Source organism: Stegostoma tigrinum, chromosome 12 (genome assembly GCF_030684315.1).
Source record: "Stegostoma tigrinum isolate sSteTig4 chromosome 12, sSteTig4.hap1, whole genome shotgun sequence".
NCBI lineage: Eukaryota > Metazoa > Chordata > Chondrichthyes > Orectolobiformes > Stegostomatidae > Stegostoma > Stegostoma tigrinum.
Genome location: NC_081365.1, coordinates 36127923 through 36145081, shown reverse-complemented (window position 1 = coordinate 36145081; position 17159 = coordinate 36127923).

Here is a 17159-nt window from a genome sequence, read left to right as displayed (position 1 = left end):
GACTTCTCCATATGTGAGCAAGCAAATGAGTTTGCAGACTAATTTTTCATGGAAAAATAATTTGTCACCCTTCTGGATAGATTAATATAAGGTTGTCTGGCTGGTACTTTTACAGGCAGGTTATGGGTGAGGCTTTGGGCGGATGTGGCACATATTGTAAAATTGAGAACTATGATTGCAGTGTCCATGACATTCCAATGCACCCTGGCTCCATCATATATGAGATCATAGTGGGCAAATGGGATTGGTAACATATATCCTATATTATCTGAATGCTTCATCAAGCCTTCAAAAATGAGCATCTATAACACATGCTTTCACAACTCATAGAATCCCTACAGTATGGGAAAGGGAATTCAGAACACTGAGTCCACACCGGCCCTGTGAAGACCATCCCCCACCCAACCCGGCTAGAACCAGACCCCAGTCTATCCCTGTAACCCTGCATTTTCCATAGCTAATCTACCTGCACATCTTTGGACTGCAGGAGGAAAACAGAGTATCCAGAGGAAACCCACAGTCGCCCCAGGGTGTGATTTGAACCGAGAAACTCCAGGAAACTTCATCGAAACAAAATACAATGACAAATTCTATAGTTCTGACAATTTACAAAAACTATTTCTTTAAATCTTTTATGAAATGTAATTTTTGGAACAATGTCGTATGTGTGTGCATAAGTCAGTAGAGGGAATGTGGGTGATGAAATCTGGTCTTGTTTAATTATCTGCAGCAAAGGCAGCAGGAAGAATTATTAGTAGATGGTGGGGCAGGGAGAAAGATTGGACTAGAGCAATTAGAAACCACTGAATGAGCATGTGGGCAATAAATTTCAGGCGGCAGCATCCAACAATATATCCCTCCATTATGTGCACGAGCAGCTTAATTATAAGCTAGCAGCTTCTAAGCATTTAGGACGCCTCCTGAAATGGGCATTAGATAGCTTCAATGTTTTCATCGTAGCTGTATTTTCGCTCTTTGTTTCCAAATTTGGCAGGAACTCGGCAGAACATTTAATGGGACTGCAGGAAGCTGCTAATGAAAAGGGATTTTAAGAATTTATCTTAATAAAAGTTATGTTTTGTAATGATTTGCACTTGTAACAGTGTAAATTCAGAAAGCAAACCTATAGGACACAGCCTTTGATGTGGACTTCAGCTTTGCTGTTCTATCTCTGTTGGGGCACCTGAGTAGCTGACTCAGGTCTGCGTCTGTGCTAAGCCAAATCTGAAATAACAACTGGAACCGACATAGTGTAACTGAAAGAAGCATACATCATGTATCATGGCTGGTCAGAATGGGCTGTAAACATGGAACACCCTTGTGAAAAACTGTTTTGCATTTTTGCATATTATATAATACTCAGAGCTCTCAGGAAAAGCTAATATTTTTCCTGACCCTACTCCTGTGAAGTGCCCTGGCAGATGCAATTGCTGTTGTTGCATGTTTGTTTGTTATTTTTGGTTTGTGTGAATATCTCAACAAAGCTCTTTAAATGATTCAGAATATCTTAGAAACTGGGTGGTGGGGGGGAACTCCACCTACACAGCTCACTTAACAGTACCAATCAATCCTGCTGGAATATTCATCCTGGCACATGCTCCAAGTATACAATCTAAATTCTGCTTAGAGTTACAGCTCTGTGCAAAGATATTACAGTCACGACAAATTGTTCAGGAGAGGCTGAAAGCCTCAAGTAAAAACTGTAATGAAGACATTAGAAGACATGAAATAATAACAACTTGCATTTAGTTTAATATAGAAAATGTCCCAAGGCCGTTCGCGCAGACATAATGGAGAAAAATGATGCTTCGCCGAACAAGGAGATATTAGGAGTGGTAGCCTCAAGCTTGATGAAAAAGATAGGTCCAAAAGGATGACAGGAATTTGGACAGATAGAGGTACCTGAAGACTTGACTAGCTTTGAACTGGAATGAATCAGATGAATAGATAAGGTTGAAACATTGGAGGTTATAGAGGCTGGGAGGGGAAATTTCATTTATGGATTAAAACACAAGCCAGATCCAATTCAATTCTTGTCCTGGATCATGTATTGATGAATCTGAATATGTCTTAAGAATGTTAACTCTGATTTCTCTCCACAAATACTGCCAGAACTGCTCAGCTTTTCCAGCAATTTTTGTTTCTGTTTCTGATTTCCAGCGTCTGTGCCCACTTCCATTTTATTCAGAGCATAGTTGTTTACTTGGTTAAAAATAATTTCTGACCATAGTCAGTTGTAAATGATTTAACAGATGTATTTTTATTCCACTTTGTACCTTCGCTCATCTCCTAAGGGTCTTCCACTCTCAATATTGCATGGATTAAAAAGATGAAGTAGTCAATATTTTAGAGTTTCTGTTCAGTTGGGAACAATTAAACTTCATTTCCCAAACCCAGCGTACTCTTGGTAAGTCTGTCTCTTATGTTTTAAAATCTCCTTCTAACTCATTCAGTATTAGCATTAGGTTTTAGGAGCTTTTGATAGATCAGGGCTGAAAACCATACTAATATAAATGAATCAACATTTATTGACTATTTACATGAATCACAGAGATACCATTTAGCAAGACTTGAATCTGTAAAGGTGGAACACAATATAGCATTGCTATATCAGAGATAATGGGAACTGCAGATGCTGGAGAATCCAAGATAACAAAGTGTGGAGCTGGATGAACACAGCAGGCCAAGCAGCATCTCAGGAGCACAAAAGCTGATGTTTCGGGCCTCGACCCTTCTGATGAAGGGTCGAGGCCCGAAACATCAGCTTTTGTGCTCCTAGGATGCTGCTTGGCCCGCTGTGTTCATCCAGCCCAATACTTTGTTACCGTAGTATTGCTATATAACACAATTTAACACTTTAATAGAGTAGCACACAGTATTGCTATATGCTATTCTGCACTTTCAAATTATGTTTAAATTTAAAAGGATGAATATAGAGTTTAAGCGTCAGAAGATATTTAAGGCAACAGAATTGTAAACAGAGATAGTAGGAACCGCAGATGCTGGAGAATCTGAGATAACATGAAGAAGGGTCTAGGCACGAAACGTCAGCCTTCCTGCTCCTCTGATGCTGCTTGGCCTGCTGTGTTCATCCAGCTCTACACCTCGTTATCTCAGAGCTGTAAACAGGTTGAAGGCAGCAAACTACAACATCATTGACATGTTACAAATTTAGAACAGCCTTATAATATGACCATTAATAACCACATTAAAAAGGAATGTAAGGTGAAACAATACTTCCAAAATCTTTTGCATGCAGGTTTGTGGCAGGTATAGTGGCAGAGATGGGCTCACAGAAATCAGGATTAGATATCTTAAAGGATATGCTTCTGAAGAACTACATAAAACAAAACGTGCTTAATCTCATACTCCATAAAAACCAAAAGAACTGCAGATCTGTAAATCAGGGAAAAAAAAGCAAAGTTGCTGGAAAAGCTCAGCAGGTCTGGCAGTATCTATGGAGGAGAAAACAGAGTTAACGTTTTGGGTCTGGTGACCCTTCTTCAGAACTTAATTTCACGATGTTTTGGGTAACTGCAAATTTTGTTGAGTTTCATGGAAGGTTTCTCTCGACAAGGCTGAGTGAGATTTCTTGCCATGTCATTTCAACTATGTCCCTAACTACCCTATGGTTCCCCTCTTATCTGAAGTAAGCTATTCTACCATTTTACCATTGCTGGATATCCCAGATAAGGCTGACATCCCTGGCACTAGTGCAAGCCTTAAATCCTAGCTGATTACCTCCGCAAGGGCTGGCATTTTGGAGTTGCACTACACAAACAATATAATGGCACAGCAGCCCCAAGCACAGGCTGTTGGTGGCATATGAGGCTTTTAGAACAGCAGGATGCTCATGATAAATGGCTGGCACTTACTGGCATACGCATTTCCAGTGACCCATCCCATACTAATACCCTCATTAAGTGCTGCTCTGTTCCCAATGCCCTCTACAGACCAGGAATTTATCATTGTCCAGTGGAAACTGTCATAGACTGGCAAGCATTTGGATATTTCTAAGGATGAGCTTATTTTTTAGTCATTAAAAGTGAACACGAACAAAATGAATAAAGTTGCAGTTTGCTCCCACAATGCAAATGAAAAGCTGACACGGTGATCAAAGACTACATTAGAAGAGCATCTGCTGCACCCAGCTCTTATTTATTGGATCTGCATGTCAGTCAGGTCCTGTCTGATTTGTAGTGCCTGATACAGCTGATCTTAGTCATGGACAAAGAGAGCTTTATCTTCCCCCATGTCCTCATCTTGCTCCTCACAAGACTTTTCCATTCACCTGGTTCCTCAGCATCCAGCACACTGTCTGTTCAAATTGTGCAGAGTACAGCACTGTGTTCCAGTACATTCCCCATAGTGGAAGCCACAGTAGTGATCACTACTAACAAACTCCTTTACACAGGTTTCCATGCCCCCCCTTTCTGTTCTGCTTACCTCACTTGTACCTTGGCTTTCACTCCGTTACCATCCTTGTCCCTCAACACATTAACATGAGCTTCTGGTATCCCCCAGCCTTGAATGTATCCACTCCCTATTGCTGCAGCTCACTCCCTTGCCTCCCATGTATCCCTTCACCACTCAGGCAATCCAGGTACAGACCTCAGGACTGATTGCTCTTGACCTCCATGACCAATTTTGATGGACAGCCCAGGAAAGGACCAAACAGACCTCTAACCTCTGTCCTTGCAGTTCCTTTACTGATCATATGACACACCTGTGACTGCCTGCAATAGTTCTCTAACACTAAACCATAGTCTACTCCCTAAATTGTACTTGGATGTATCCTCTGACTGAGTTCATCTCAAGTGGATGACTGTGTGTGCTCAGGCCCTGGACCGTGTGCAGACTCCTCCATTAACTGACGATACTGAGACTCCCCCCACCTCCCTTGTGACAGCAGATCCCCTTTGACCTAATGGAGGACTGTGCACTCCTCACTCACTTTGAAAGACAGCCATTTGGTTTAAAAGCCTGTAGAGTGCTTGTTACACAGGCAGCTGGTACATGCTGTAGGTGTCAGATTGATGCCTTACTTTGCCATAAAGCAACGTATCCACCCCTTTCTGATTTCTAATGACAGTATCACAAGCAATGTGGTTATGTGTACTTGTTAAACAGCAAGTCAAGATGACAGTACTGTCAGCCTGTGATACCAGTAGCATTTCTAAGAGAAATTACTGATTTAAACCAAAATAGTGTTTCAACTGGCTCAGCAAACACACAGAGCTTATTTCATTCAAAAGGCTTCTTGTTACATTTAAGTTTGATACAGAAATGAGTGTTACCACTCTGTGAGGTCAGATACCATGGCTAAAGAAATTGAATTATAGCCTAAAAAATGAAATAACAAGGTCCAGGTAGGATAACTTGTAAGACTAAGTGAGATTACAAGTAACTGTAACATAAATGAACATTGAAAATGTGTATGTGGTTCATAATCAACACTTGTGAGCCTGCTGAATGTCTTGACCTCAATATCCTTACAATTGCAGAATAAGTCCCAGCAATTTCAAGAGAACAACTAGTTCAGAAACAAGGAACAGAATCAGAGCAGAAAAAGAAGAAAAATTCTAGTGAGATCGCCTTTGTCAGCATTAAAGAATTGTTTCAGAGTGTCAACAGGAAAGTAGTCACAGATCTTAAAGGATTGACGGGAATGTTTAAGAATTTTGTCTACACTGAAGAACACTACAGTCTGCGGAATAGCAAACCAGAAATATTAGAGAAGGTAACAAAGTGTCAAGTGGGCAACCATCCTCCAGTGCAACAACCAAGGATGTGAAAATATCTAAAACTAAAACTAAAACAAAGTGCCAGAGAAGCCCAAGGCTGGCAGCATCTGTAAGAGACAAAACAGAGTTAATGTTTCGAGTCTGGTGACTTTTTGTCAGAATACTCAGTTTGCTAGAAAAACAAAGAGGGTGAATGAAGACATACAAACAAATAAATAGACAGAAGTAAAGAGTTTATGTTCTTCAACTCAAAGCAGATTGAGAGCAAGGATTTGCTTGAACAAAATACAGATGAGCTACAAGTGATTCCATTAAAGCCACATCAATGTCCACAGAATCAGGCTTGGGTGATAAAAAGGAAATCACCTGGTATGGACATCCGGGATGCTGCAAAGAAAGGGAAGCCAAATCAAAAAAGCTTTTCCGATGAAGGGTCTAGGCGTGAAACGTCAGCTTTTGTGCTTCTAAGATGCTGCTTGGCCTGCTGTGTTCATCCAGCTCCACACTTTGTTATGTCAAAAAAGCAGTTACCTGGTTCAGAAATTCACAATATTACACAGACAAAAGTATATGCTTCATCAACTAAACTGTCTTTCATCAGATTCAAGATTCAGGTATGATGGTCCTTCCTCAGAGCTGATGGTAGCTGGGAAAACGTCAGCTTATATGCAGAAAACAGGGAGAGGGTTAGGGTAGGGAGTAAATGTTAGGACAGAGACCAAAGAGAGAGAAGAGCAGTTGGACAGACAAAGGACTTGATAACAATCAGGCTGGAAGGGTGAATAATTGTTAATGGGGACTATTAGTGACTAACAATAGGTGGTGTGTAATGGCAGGCTATGTGATGCCAAGGCCTGGTATGTGGGGTAGGGGGCTGGGACATGGGACAGTTTAGACCCTAAAGTTATTGAACTTGATATTGAGTCTGGATGGCTGCAGTGTCCCTAAGAGGAAAATGAGGTGTTGTTCTTCCAGCTTGAGTTGAGCTTCACTGGAACACTGCAGCAAGCCAGAGACAGAAGTCTTGGCCAGGCAACAGGGTGGTGTGTTAAAGTGGCAGGCAACAGGTAGCTCAGGGTCTTTTTCGCAAGCAGCATGTAGATGTTCTGCAAAGCAGTTACCCAACCTGCACTTTGTTTCCCCAATGTAGAGGAGACCAGGAAGTGCAGGTGAAGTGTTATTTCACCTGGAAGGTATGTTTGTGCCCTTGGATAGTGGGGAGAAAGGAGGTAAATGGGCAGGTGTTGCACCATCGCCGGTTACAGGGGAAGGTGCTATAGGGTTGTGGGGGGAGTGTTGGGGGTGAAGGAAGTGTGGCCCAGGGCAACCCAGAGGGAATGGTCCCTGTGGAAGGCAGACAAGGGAGGGGAGGAGAATGTGTGTCCAGATGTGGAATCTCACTGAAGGTGGTGGAAATGGCGTCTGATGATCTTCTGGATGTGGATGCTGGTGGGATGGTAGGTAAGGACAAGGGGAACTCTATTGCTGATGCGGGAGGCAAGAGAAGGGGTGAGGGCGGAAGTGCGGGCGATGGGTCGGACCCAGTTGAGGGCCCTGTTGACAACGGCACTGGTGAATCCTCGGTTGAAGAAGAAGGTGGACATTTTGGAAGCTCCCTTGTCGAAGCTGGCCTCATCTGAACATGTGTGATGAATACAGAGGAATTGAGAGAATGGGATAGAGTCTTTATATGGAAGCTGGGTGTGAGGATATATAGTCCAGGTAGCTGTGGGATTCAGTGGGTTTATCCCTAAAAATATTGGTAGCCAGTCTGTCCCCACAAATGGAAACAGATATCAAGGAAGGGAGGAGTCAAAGATAGACCAGGTGAAAGTGAGGGCAGGGTCGAAATTGGAAGTGAAATTGATGAATTTTTCAAATTCCAGACGAGAGAGGGAAGTAGCACCGATGATATCATCAATATACTAGAGAAAGAGTTGTGGGTGGGGGCCGGAACAGGACTGGATCAAGGAATGTTCCATGTACCCCACAAAGAGATAGGCATAACTGAGCCTGATCCCTTGTGATCCTCAGACATTGGCTTCCTGTGGGCTGCACACCTCCATGTTCCAGATATCGATGACTATCACATTTAGAGCGTTTGGATACTGTATCAGGGAAATTAGAGAGGTATTTTAGGTAAGATGCAATGGCGCCAGCAGGACCTATTGCCCCTGTGTACACCTTGTTCATCTTACATCCTCAAGCTGCAGCAGGCTCTTAACTTTGATTTTGATCCATGGTGCATTCTGTAAGGACATGTGTTAGGCATCTTGATGGCACAATTACATTCGGGCTAAACATGCTATCTTGTAAGCAGTGCAACAAAAGTGCTTCAACTTTCTCTCCCTCCCACTGTGTCCCAGTGTAGTCTCAGGTTCCACACCTGGGATGGATTCAGCCTGCTCAGCAGTGACGACAATTGGGCCGGGATGTTTGGTCATGTCACGCTGGGGATGTTTGCTACAGAACATCCCTGACATCTTGAAGGACTTCTTGCCAGAGGAAAGTGGATCCTCCTCAGCTTCAAATTCCAAGGGTTGGAGAGGGGCCAGTTGGAGGGCCCAGCCACCTCTGGAGTGTCTTGAGAGGAGACTTCTGAAGGGGGCAGGAGGCTGTGTGTGGCTCCTCCTCTGGCTGGGTGACTCATTGCATCACCTTGAGAAGACGTGGCATCTAGAATGCGTGTGCCATGTTCCCTGTTACCACATCTCTGACCTGAGAACCAATGGCTGGGTGATGTAGTGCAGGCTTATGCACTTCTCCACTGGACCTTGAGGGAGCTGGACCTGGATCTCTATGGCAGCCTCCAACATATCTGTGGAGGCAGACAGACAGTCACATGCTTGGAAGTTGGGTTCCCATGGTGTAACTGCATTCTGGGAGTCTGTGGGTAATGAGGCCCAATGCTTCCCACTTACCTATCTGATGTTCCTGTTCCTCCTTGTACATGTGGATGAAGTTCCTGATTTCTGACACCAGTGTCCTCTCCTGCCCGGGTCAAAGCAGGTTCCTCGTCTCTGGCAGCCTCTGAGGACCAGCATTTATCCCTTAGCCAGTTGTGCAGCTGTTGCCCTCAACACCCTCAGTTCCCTCCTACAACAGTGACAAGGTATCCCCCATCCTCACTTACCACCCCACCAGCATCCACATCCAAAGGATCAGTAATCACCATTTCTGCCACCTCCAGTGGGATGCCACCACCCAGACACATATTTCCCTCCCCTCCCTTGTCAGCCTTTCACAGGGCAGTTCCCCAGGACACCTTGGTCCATTCCATCTCCAGTCTCATCATCTTCTCCCACTCCCCTTCCCCTGTAGTTGCAGAAAGTGTAATACCTTCTGCTTATCTCCATCCTATTCACTAACCAAGACCCTAGACACACCTTCCAGGTGATGTAGTGATTTATCTGCATTTCACTCAATCCCATCTGTGGTATTTGCTGCTCAAAATGCAGTCTGCTCTATACTGGGAAAATGAAACAGTGGGTGACCACTGCAGAACATCAACGTTCTTTCTGCAAAATTGACCCTGAGCATCCAGTTGGCTGATTAATACAAATGGTGTGAATAAAATCGACAGCTGAATAACAAGTTCTGAGGAAGGGTCACCGAACCCAAAACATCAACTCTGATTTTTCTTCACAGATGCTACCAGACCTGCTGAGCTTTTCCAGCAAGTTCTGTTTTAGTTTCTAATTTACAGCATCTGCAGTTCTTTCGGTTTTCATCCAGTTGGCTGCCACTTCAACACACCACTGTGTTTCCTGGACAACATCTCTGTCTCAGGCTTGCTGCCACTCTCCAGCGAAACTCAGTGCAGTTTAAAGAACAACATTTCATTTTCCACTTGGGAACCCCACAACCTTCTGGATTCAATAACGAGTTCAATAATTTCAGGGCCTGAGCACCTTCTCCCATGCCCTAACTCCAACCTTCACAGTGGACAGAGGTCCTAATTTTTGACTGGAGTGGAAAAAGTCAGAAGTCACACAACACAAGGTTAAAGTGCAACGGGTTTATTCAAATTCACAAGCTTTTGTGGCACCGCTTCTTCATCAGGTGAAGTAGAGAGACGTGCACAGGCACAGAATATTTAGGCAGGGAGATAATGGCAAGATAATTCCATGTAATTAAGAATCTCAACAGATAAATACAAATGGAGACAGAAACGGGTGAATTTATTATGGGGAACAAGGAAATGGCAGAAGAGTTGAATAGGTACTTTGGATCTGTCTTCACTAGGGAAGACACAAGCAATCTCCCAATTGTTATAGTGGCTGAAGGACCTAGGGTAATGGGTGAACTGAAGGGAATTTATATTAGGCAGGAAATGGTGTTGGATAGATTGTTAGGTCTGAAGGCTGATAAGTCCCCGGGACCTGATGGTCTGCATCCCAGAGTACTTAAGGAGGTGGCTCTAGAAATCGTGGATGCATTGGTAATTATTTTCCAAGGTTCTATAGATTCAGGATCAGTTCCTGCGGATTGGAGGGTGGCTAATGTTGTCCCACTTTTCAAGAAAGAAGGGAGAGAGAAAACAGGGAATTATAGACTGGTTCTTCTGACGTCAGTGGTGGGAAAGATGTTGGAGTCAATTATAAAAGATGAAATTACGAATCATTTGGATAGCAGTAAGAGGATAGATCAGGGTCAGCATGGATTTTCGAAGGGGAAATCGTGCTTGACTAATCTTCTGGAATTTTTTGAGGATGTATCTATGAAGATGGGCAAGGGAGAACCAGTGGATGTAGTGTACCTGGACTTTCAGAAAGCCTTTGATAAAGTCCCACATAGGAGATTAGTGAGCAAAATTAGGGCATATGGTATTGGGGGCAAAATACTGGCTTAGATTGAAAATTGGCTGGCTGACTGGAAGCAAAGAGTAGTGATAAACAGGTCCCTTTCGGAATGGCAGGCAGTGACCAGTGGGGCTCCACAAGGTTCGGTGCTGGGACCGCAGCTATTTACAATATACATTAATGATATAGATGAAGGCATTAAAAGTAATATTAGCAAATTTGCTGATGACACAAAGCTGGGTGGCAGGGTGAAATGTGAGGAAGATGTTACGAGAATACAGGATGAATTGGACAGGTTGGTGAATGGACGGATGCATGGCAGATGCAGTTTAATGTGGATAAATGTGTGGTTATCCACTTTGGTGGAAAGAACAGGAAGGCAGATTACTATCTAAATTGAAGATAATAAAGTGTGAAGCTGGATGAACACAGCAGGCCAAGCAGCATCTCAGGAGCAGAAAAGCTGACGTGTCTGGCCTAGACCCTTCATCAGTGATGACCTGCTGTGTTCATCCAGCTTCACACTTTATTATCTTGGATTCTCCAGCATCTGCAGTTCCCATTATCACTATCTAAATTGAGTCAAGTTAGGAAGTACAACGAGATCTAGGTGTTCTTGTACATTAGTCAATGAAAGCGGGCATGCAGGTACAGCAGGCAGTGAAGAAAGCTAATGGCATGCTGGCCTTCATAACAAGAGGAATTGAGTACAGGAGCAAAGAGGTCCTTCTGCAGCTGTACAGGGCCCTGGTGGGACTGCACCTGAAGTATTGTGTGCAGTTTTGGTCTCCAAATTTGAGGAAGGACATTCTTACTATTGAGGGAGTGCAGCGTAGGTTCATGAGGTCAATTCCCAGAATGGCAGGACTATCATATGTTGAAAGATTGGAGCGACTGGGCTTGTATACACTTGAATTTAGGAGGATGAGAGGGGATCTGATTGAGACGTATTAGATAAATAAAGGATTGGACACTCTGGAGGCAGGAAGCATATTTCTGTTGATGGGGGAGTCCAGAACCAGAGGCCACAGTTTAAAAATAAGGGTAAGCCATTTAGAACGGAGTTGAGGAGAAACTTCTTCACCCAGAGAGTGGTGGATATATGGAATGCTCTGCCCCAGAAGGTAGTGGAGGCCAAGTATCTGGATACTTTCAAGAAAGAAATAGATAGAAATCTTAAAGATAGTGAAATCAAGGGTTATGGAGATAAGGCAGGAACAGGATACTGATTGTGGATGATCAGCCATGATCATAATGAATGGTGGTGCTGGCTCAAAGGGCCAAATAGCCTACTCCTGCACCTATTGTCTATTGTCATAAATAGTATAAAAACAGTGCCAACAGGCTGAATAACAAGTCTTTACCGGTAATCAAAAGTGTCAACAGATTAATACAAAAGGTGTGAATAAAGTGTTGACAGCTGAATAACAAGTGAAGAGATGACCTATGAACAGATTAATTTAGGCAGAGAAATAAAAACAAATAATCAAATGTAAGATGGAGCTACGGACCAGTTGGCTGGAATAACATGAGTAGGTAACAGAGTCGCATGACTACCATCACACAAGAGAACATCATCCAGTGTACACGATACATGCTGCCATGACTTAGCCAACATTGTCTGCCTCATGCACTGCAGGAAGGGATGCCCTGAGGCATGGTATGTCGCTAAAGCCATGCAGAAGCTACAGCAACAGATGAAAGGACACTATGCAACAATCACCAGACAGGAATGTTCCCTCCCAGTCAAAGAACACTTCAGTGGTCAAGAACATTCGGCCCTTAGCCTGTTTTCTTAAAGTTCACCCACTTTATGCCTTTTGGATGCTCAGGGTATGTCTGCCATCCCTTGACTTGCTTGCCTTTTTGTGCATTGTCATTTTATTCAGAACTTCAAGGATCACAATAATTCTGTTCAGCTTTGGCAGACACAAAGTGAGGCAGCTTGCCATGGGTCCAAGTGGTGATCAGTTAAGGGAGTGAGCATATTGCTGTATGGAATCATGCTACATCAATGTCACACTTACAGCATGTGCCAGCAGCTTACACAATAAACACACTGCAATTATTTCAATTAAATGGCCATATCTAAGGTGACTGTCTTCATCTGAGTGAAAGGGAATAGTTGTCAGTCAGAGGGAACCAACACAATCAGTCCAGGGAATCATCCAGACTCAATCTATGGGCTTAAAAACAGTCAATCGTCACTTGGATCAAGAATTCTGTATCATTACAGTCTGGATATTGGATCATGGGTCAGTCATGAGGCCAAGTGTCACCACTCGCAGGATTAGTGGGGTATAAGTTGGAAAGCAGCAGCAACCTCTCAGGGGTCCAGCCTCTCATCAGTCAGAGCTGTTAATTTAAGTCAATCAGGGTGGGCGATGGTCAGTCCTGGGGGTCAGTTCACAAAAAGTCAGGGTTGGCGATAGTATCTGGGGCCTCTGCTGTGGTTGGCAAATTTAGAAGATCATTTCTGGAGATTAGAGGCACCACGCTGCAATGCAGAAAGGACAATAAGTGAGAAATGAGGCACTTCATTTCATAAGGTGGGAGGCAACAGTACACTGGAGGACAAGGCTTTCTGTCGCTGGGCAGGTCTTCTCTCGTCACCACGGCTCTAGCTTCAGTTGGGGTAATGGTGCATCATGAGGTTTGGCAATGGCTAAGCTGTGGGTTTGGGTCTCTGGGGGCAATGTTGGGAGATGAAGATTTAAATGGAAGAGTGAGCAGGATAGAACATACAACAGTACAGCACAGTACAGGGCCTTCGGCCCACAATGTCATGCCGAACTTTTACCCTGAACCTAAGGTCTATCTAACCTCCACCCCTACCTTATACTGTCATCCATATGCCTATCTAATAGCTGCTTAATGATGCAGGATGATGCAGAATCTCACTACTGAAATGGTTGACAGGGAATACAAGGAAGAAAAGAACATGAAAGTTTGAGGGTTGCAAGGTTACCCATTTGAGACTGTAACTCATTCTGTGTTACCCTCTGCTCTCATCTGAGTTGCAAATGTGGAATGAAAATAGTAAAGTTCTACCACTACACCTGGAGTGGGTGGAGTTTTTTCAATCTGACCACATGGGGTCTAGTTGAAAGTGATATAAGGCTGTTTAAGGAGCAATTGAATTAATCAGGTACTTACGCAGGACAATTAAAATGCCTGTAAACATAGAATTTTACATCAAAAATATATTTCATGACAGACTAAGTGGGATACAAATCCTGGTCACAAGCAATCTTGACCATGCCATTGGTCATTACAAATTGATCCTGGTCATCTCTGTGAAGCAGAAGTAAACACAGGTTTCCAGCCAATTCAATTCTCTCCATGTGATATCCAGGCATACTGGATACTCTAAAAACCACATTCTGGCAACAGTACAGAAGACTTTTACTCCAGAACTTGCCCTACCCCAGCCAAACTATTCAATTACAGTTATAACACTAGCATCTATCCAACAATGTGGAAAATTGCCCAGGTATTTCTATGTGCAAAGAGAAGGAAAAATCCAGCCTGATGTTTATCAGCCGATTCTTGATCATCAGTAAAGTCATGAAATGTGTAACCTACAGTATTATCAATCACCTGCACAGTGATATCCAATTTGGGTTCCAACAAGGTCACTCAGCTCCTGGCCTCATTACAGCCTTGTTTAAAAATGGTTTCAAAATGGGAGATGGTGGGGTGGGTGGGAGCATTGGTTAGCGGAGTGATGGCCAAATGGTGTTAATCCAGAGATCCAGGTAATGCTCTGGGACCTAGGTTCAAATCCCGACATTGCACATAGTGGAATTTGAATTCAATGAATCTGGAATTAAGAATCTAATGATGACCAACAAATCATTGCCATTGATCAGGTAAAAAAATACCATTAGGTTCACAAATATCCTTGAAGGAAGGAAACTGCTATTCTTACCTGGCCTCGACTTCATGGGACTCCAGATCCACAGTAACCTAGGTGACTCTTAACTGCCCTCTGAGATGGGCAATAAATGCTGGCCTAGCCAGCAACACCCTCATCCTGCGAACGAATAATAAACAAACAACGCACAATAGAGCAGAGTTCCAGAAGTGAGGTCTGAGTTTGACTACCCTTGGCATTAAGGCCATATTTCACTGAGTCTGACATGAAGGAGCCCTAACAAAACTGAAGTCAATGGGAATCAGGGTGAAATCTCTCCATTGGTTGGAGTCGTGCCTGGCATAAATGGAAGATGGTTCTGCTAGTTAGAGGTCAGTCATCTCAGCTCCAGGGCATCTCTGCAGGAGTTCCTCAGGGTAGTGTCCTAGGTCCAGCTGTCTTTAGCTGCTGCATCAATGACATTCCCCCACAAGCTCAGAAGTGGGGATGTTTGCTGATGATTGGCACAATGTTCAGCACCATTACGACTCCTCAGGTACCAAAGCGGTCCATGCCCAAAAGCATCAAGACCGGGACAACATTCAGGATGGGCTGACAAGTGGCAGTCATTCATACCATATGAATGCCAGCTTATGACCAACTCCAGTAAAAGGGTTATTATTGACCAGAAACTGAATTGGACTAGCCATATAAATACAGTGGCGGCAAGAGCAGGCTAGGAATCCTGCAGCAAGTAACTCACCTCCTGATTCCCAAAGCTTCTTCACCATCTACCTGGCACAAGTCAGGAGTGTAATGGGATACTTGCCACTTATGTGGATGGGTGTTACACCAACTCAAGAAGTTTTACACCATCCAGGACAAAGCAGCCAGCTTGATGTGCACCATGCCCTTAAACATTCACTACATCCATCAGTCACACTCAGTAGCAGTAGCATCTACCATCTAGAAGATGGCCTGCAGAAATTCAACAAGGCTCCTTCAACAGAATTTTCCAAATTCTTACGATAACTACCATTTATAGCAACTTCATGGCCTGCAAGTTGCCCTCCAAGTTATTCACTATCCTGAGTTGGAAATATATCCACATTCCTTCACTGTTGTTGGGTCCAAATCCTGAAATTCCCTCTTTAATGGCATTGTGAGACTACATACGGCACATAGACTGCAGCAATTCAAGAAGGCAATTCACCCCCACCTTCTCCAGGGCAACTAGGGATGGGCAATAAATGCTGGTCCAGCCAGTAAAGCTCCTGTCCCTCAAGTGAATAAAATGAAATTATTTTCAAAGTACCAATACAATAATCTGTAATAAACTGTCTTTCTTTGTTGTCTCCTCACTTAGTTCTCTCCTCTTTGTGCACTGGAGTTGCTGCTTTTTTACTTTTATGTTGTCTTCTTTTGAAAGAAATAGCTGACCAGTGCCAGGATGTGGCATTAGTGCCACAAAGGAGTTGGAGTGAAGCCATGCATGCCTTTTTTCTGCTTTGTACCATTTCCCTCCCCAATGACATCGTGAGTCAACCTACAGCATGTGGTTTGCAGAAGTTTAAGAAAACAGTTCACTACCACTTTCTCAAGGGCAACCACAGACAGGCAATAAATGCTGCCCCAGCCAGTGATGCCTTTATCCCATGAATGAATAAAAAGAATTTATCAATAAAGCAAAATGTGTAATCAACTAAAGACTGCATACAGTGAAGACCTTAATATTATGTAGAATGGTTTTGTCTCTGATGTTTTGGGCTGCACACCATTCAAGGATAGCTTTGCTAATCAGAACTGCCCTCTTGTAAATTGCTGTTCTTTTTAGAAATTGGATAATATGGCCTCCCTTTTTGGCCAGAGAGAGTGTACACATAATTGTTCCTAGTTGTGGGGTTGCCATACTTCAGTTTTCAGTCTTGGTTATAGTTGTAAACTTCAGGCCTGAACTCAAATAGATGATGCATAATGATTGTTAAGAAAAAGAGCTCTTCACAATGGTAACTGTTGCTATCAGCTATTCGAATTAGTTAGCCTCCGCTAAACAGCTGTTGCTTTTAACTGCCACCAGCTTTTAGTTCCCACTTGCTGCCACCAGGACATGCTTTCTAAGGGCAAACACTATGATCAGTATGACATGGTCTGAATGCTTCCCTGTATGTTCCAGGATCTGGCAAAGGACCCAGTGACAGGGGGCCTGTAAGCAAGCCTTGCCCGAGTATGTTCCAGGACCCAGCTGCTGCACCAGTAGTTGTAGAATTGATGGCAGCAGTGGCAGCAGGAGTAGATCAGAGGCTGTAGCGTCAGTGGCACCAGGCACTCAGCTCCTCCCAAGACTCCAGGCTGTGGTTTGGTCCGGGTGTCTGCATTGTAAGACTTAAATATCTGGACAATTCTCATTCTTTTTGGCTTTGTTTCCTTTATTTTTGCTGTTTTTATCTTAATTGCAGTTTTTGTAATTGTGAATGTGTAACCAAGATGACACCAGTTATGTGGATGGAGGAGAGACAGAGCTGGAGACTGGCGATTTCCAGTCTGGCAGCTGTGGTGAGGTGAAGGGGACTCACACCTTGTCACCAGGTCCATGGCCCAGAGTGGAGCACTTAACAAGAAGGATTGCAAAGTTGGACACTTTCTTTATTTTTTTCATTTGCCTGCTCTTATATTCTATGTTTCAATTTATATTTCTGTGTTTTAAGATGATGCCAGACGGTGGGAACTTGATGCAACACATTTCACTGTATTTTGTAA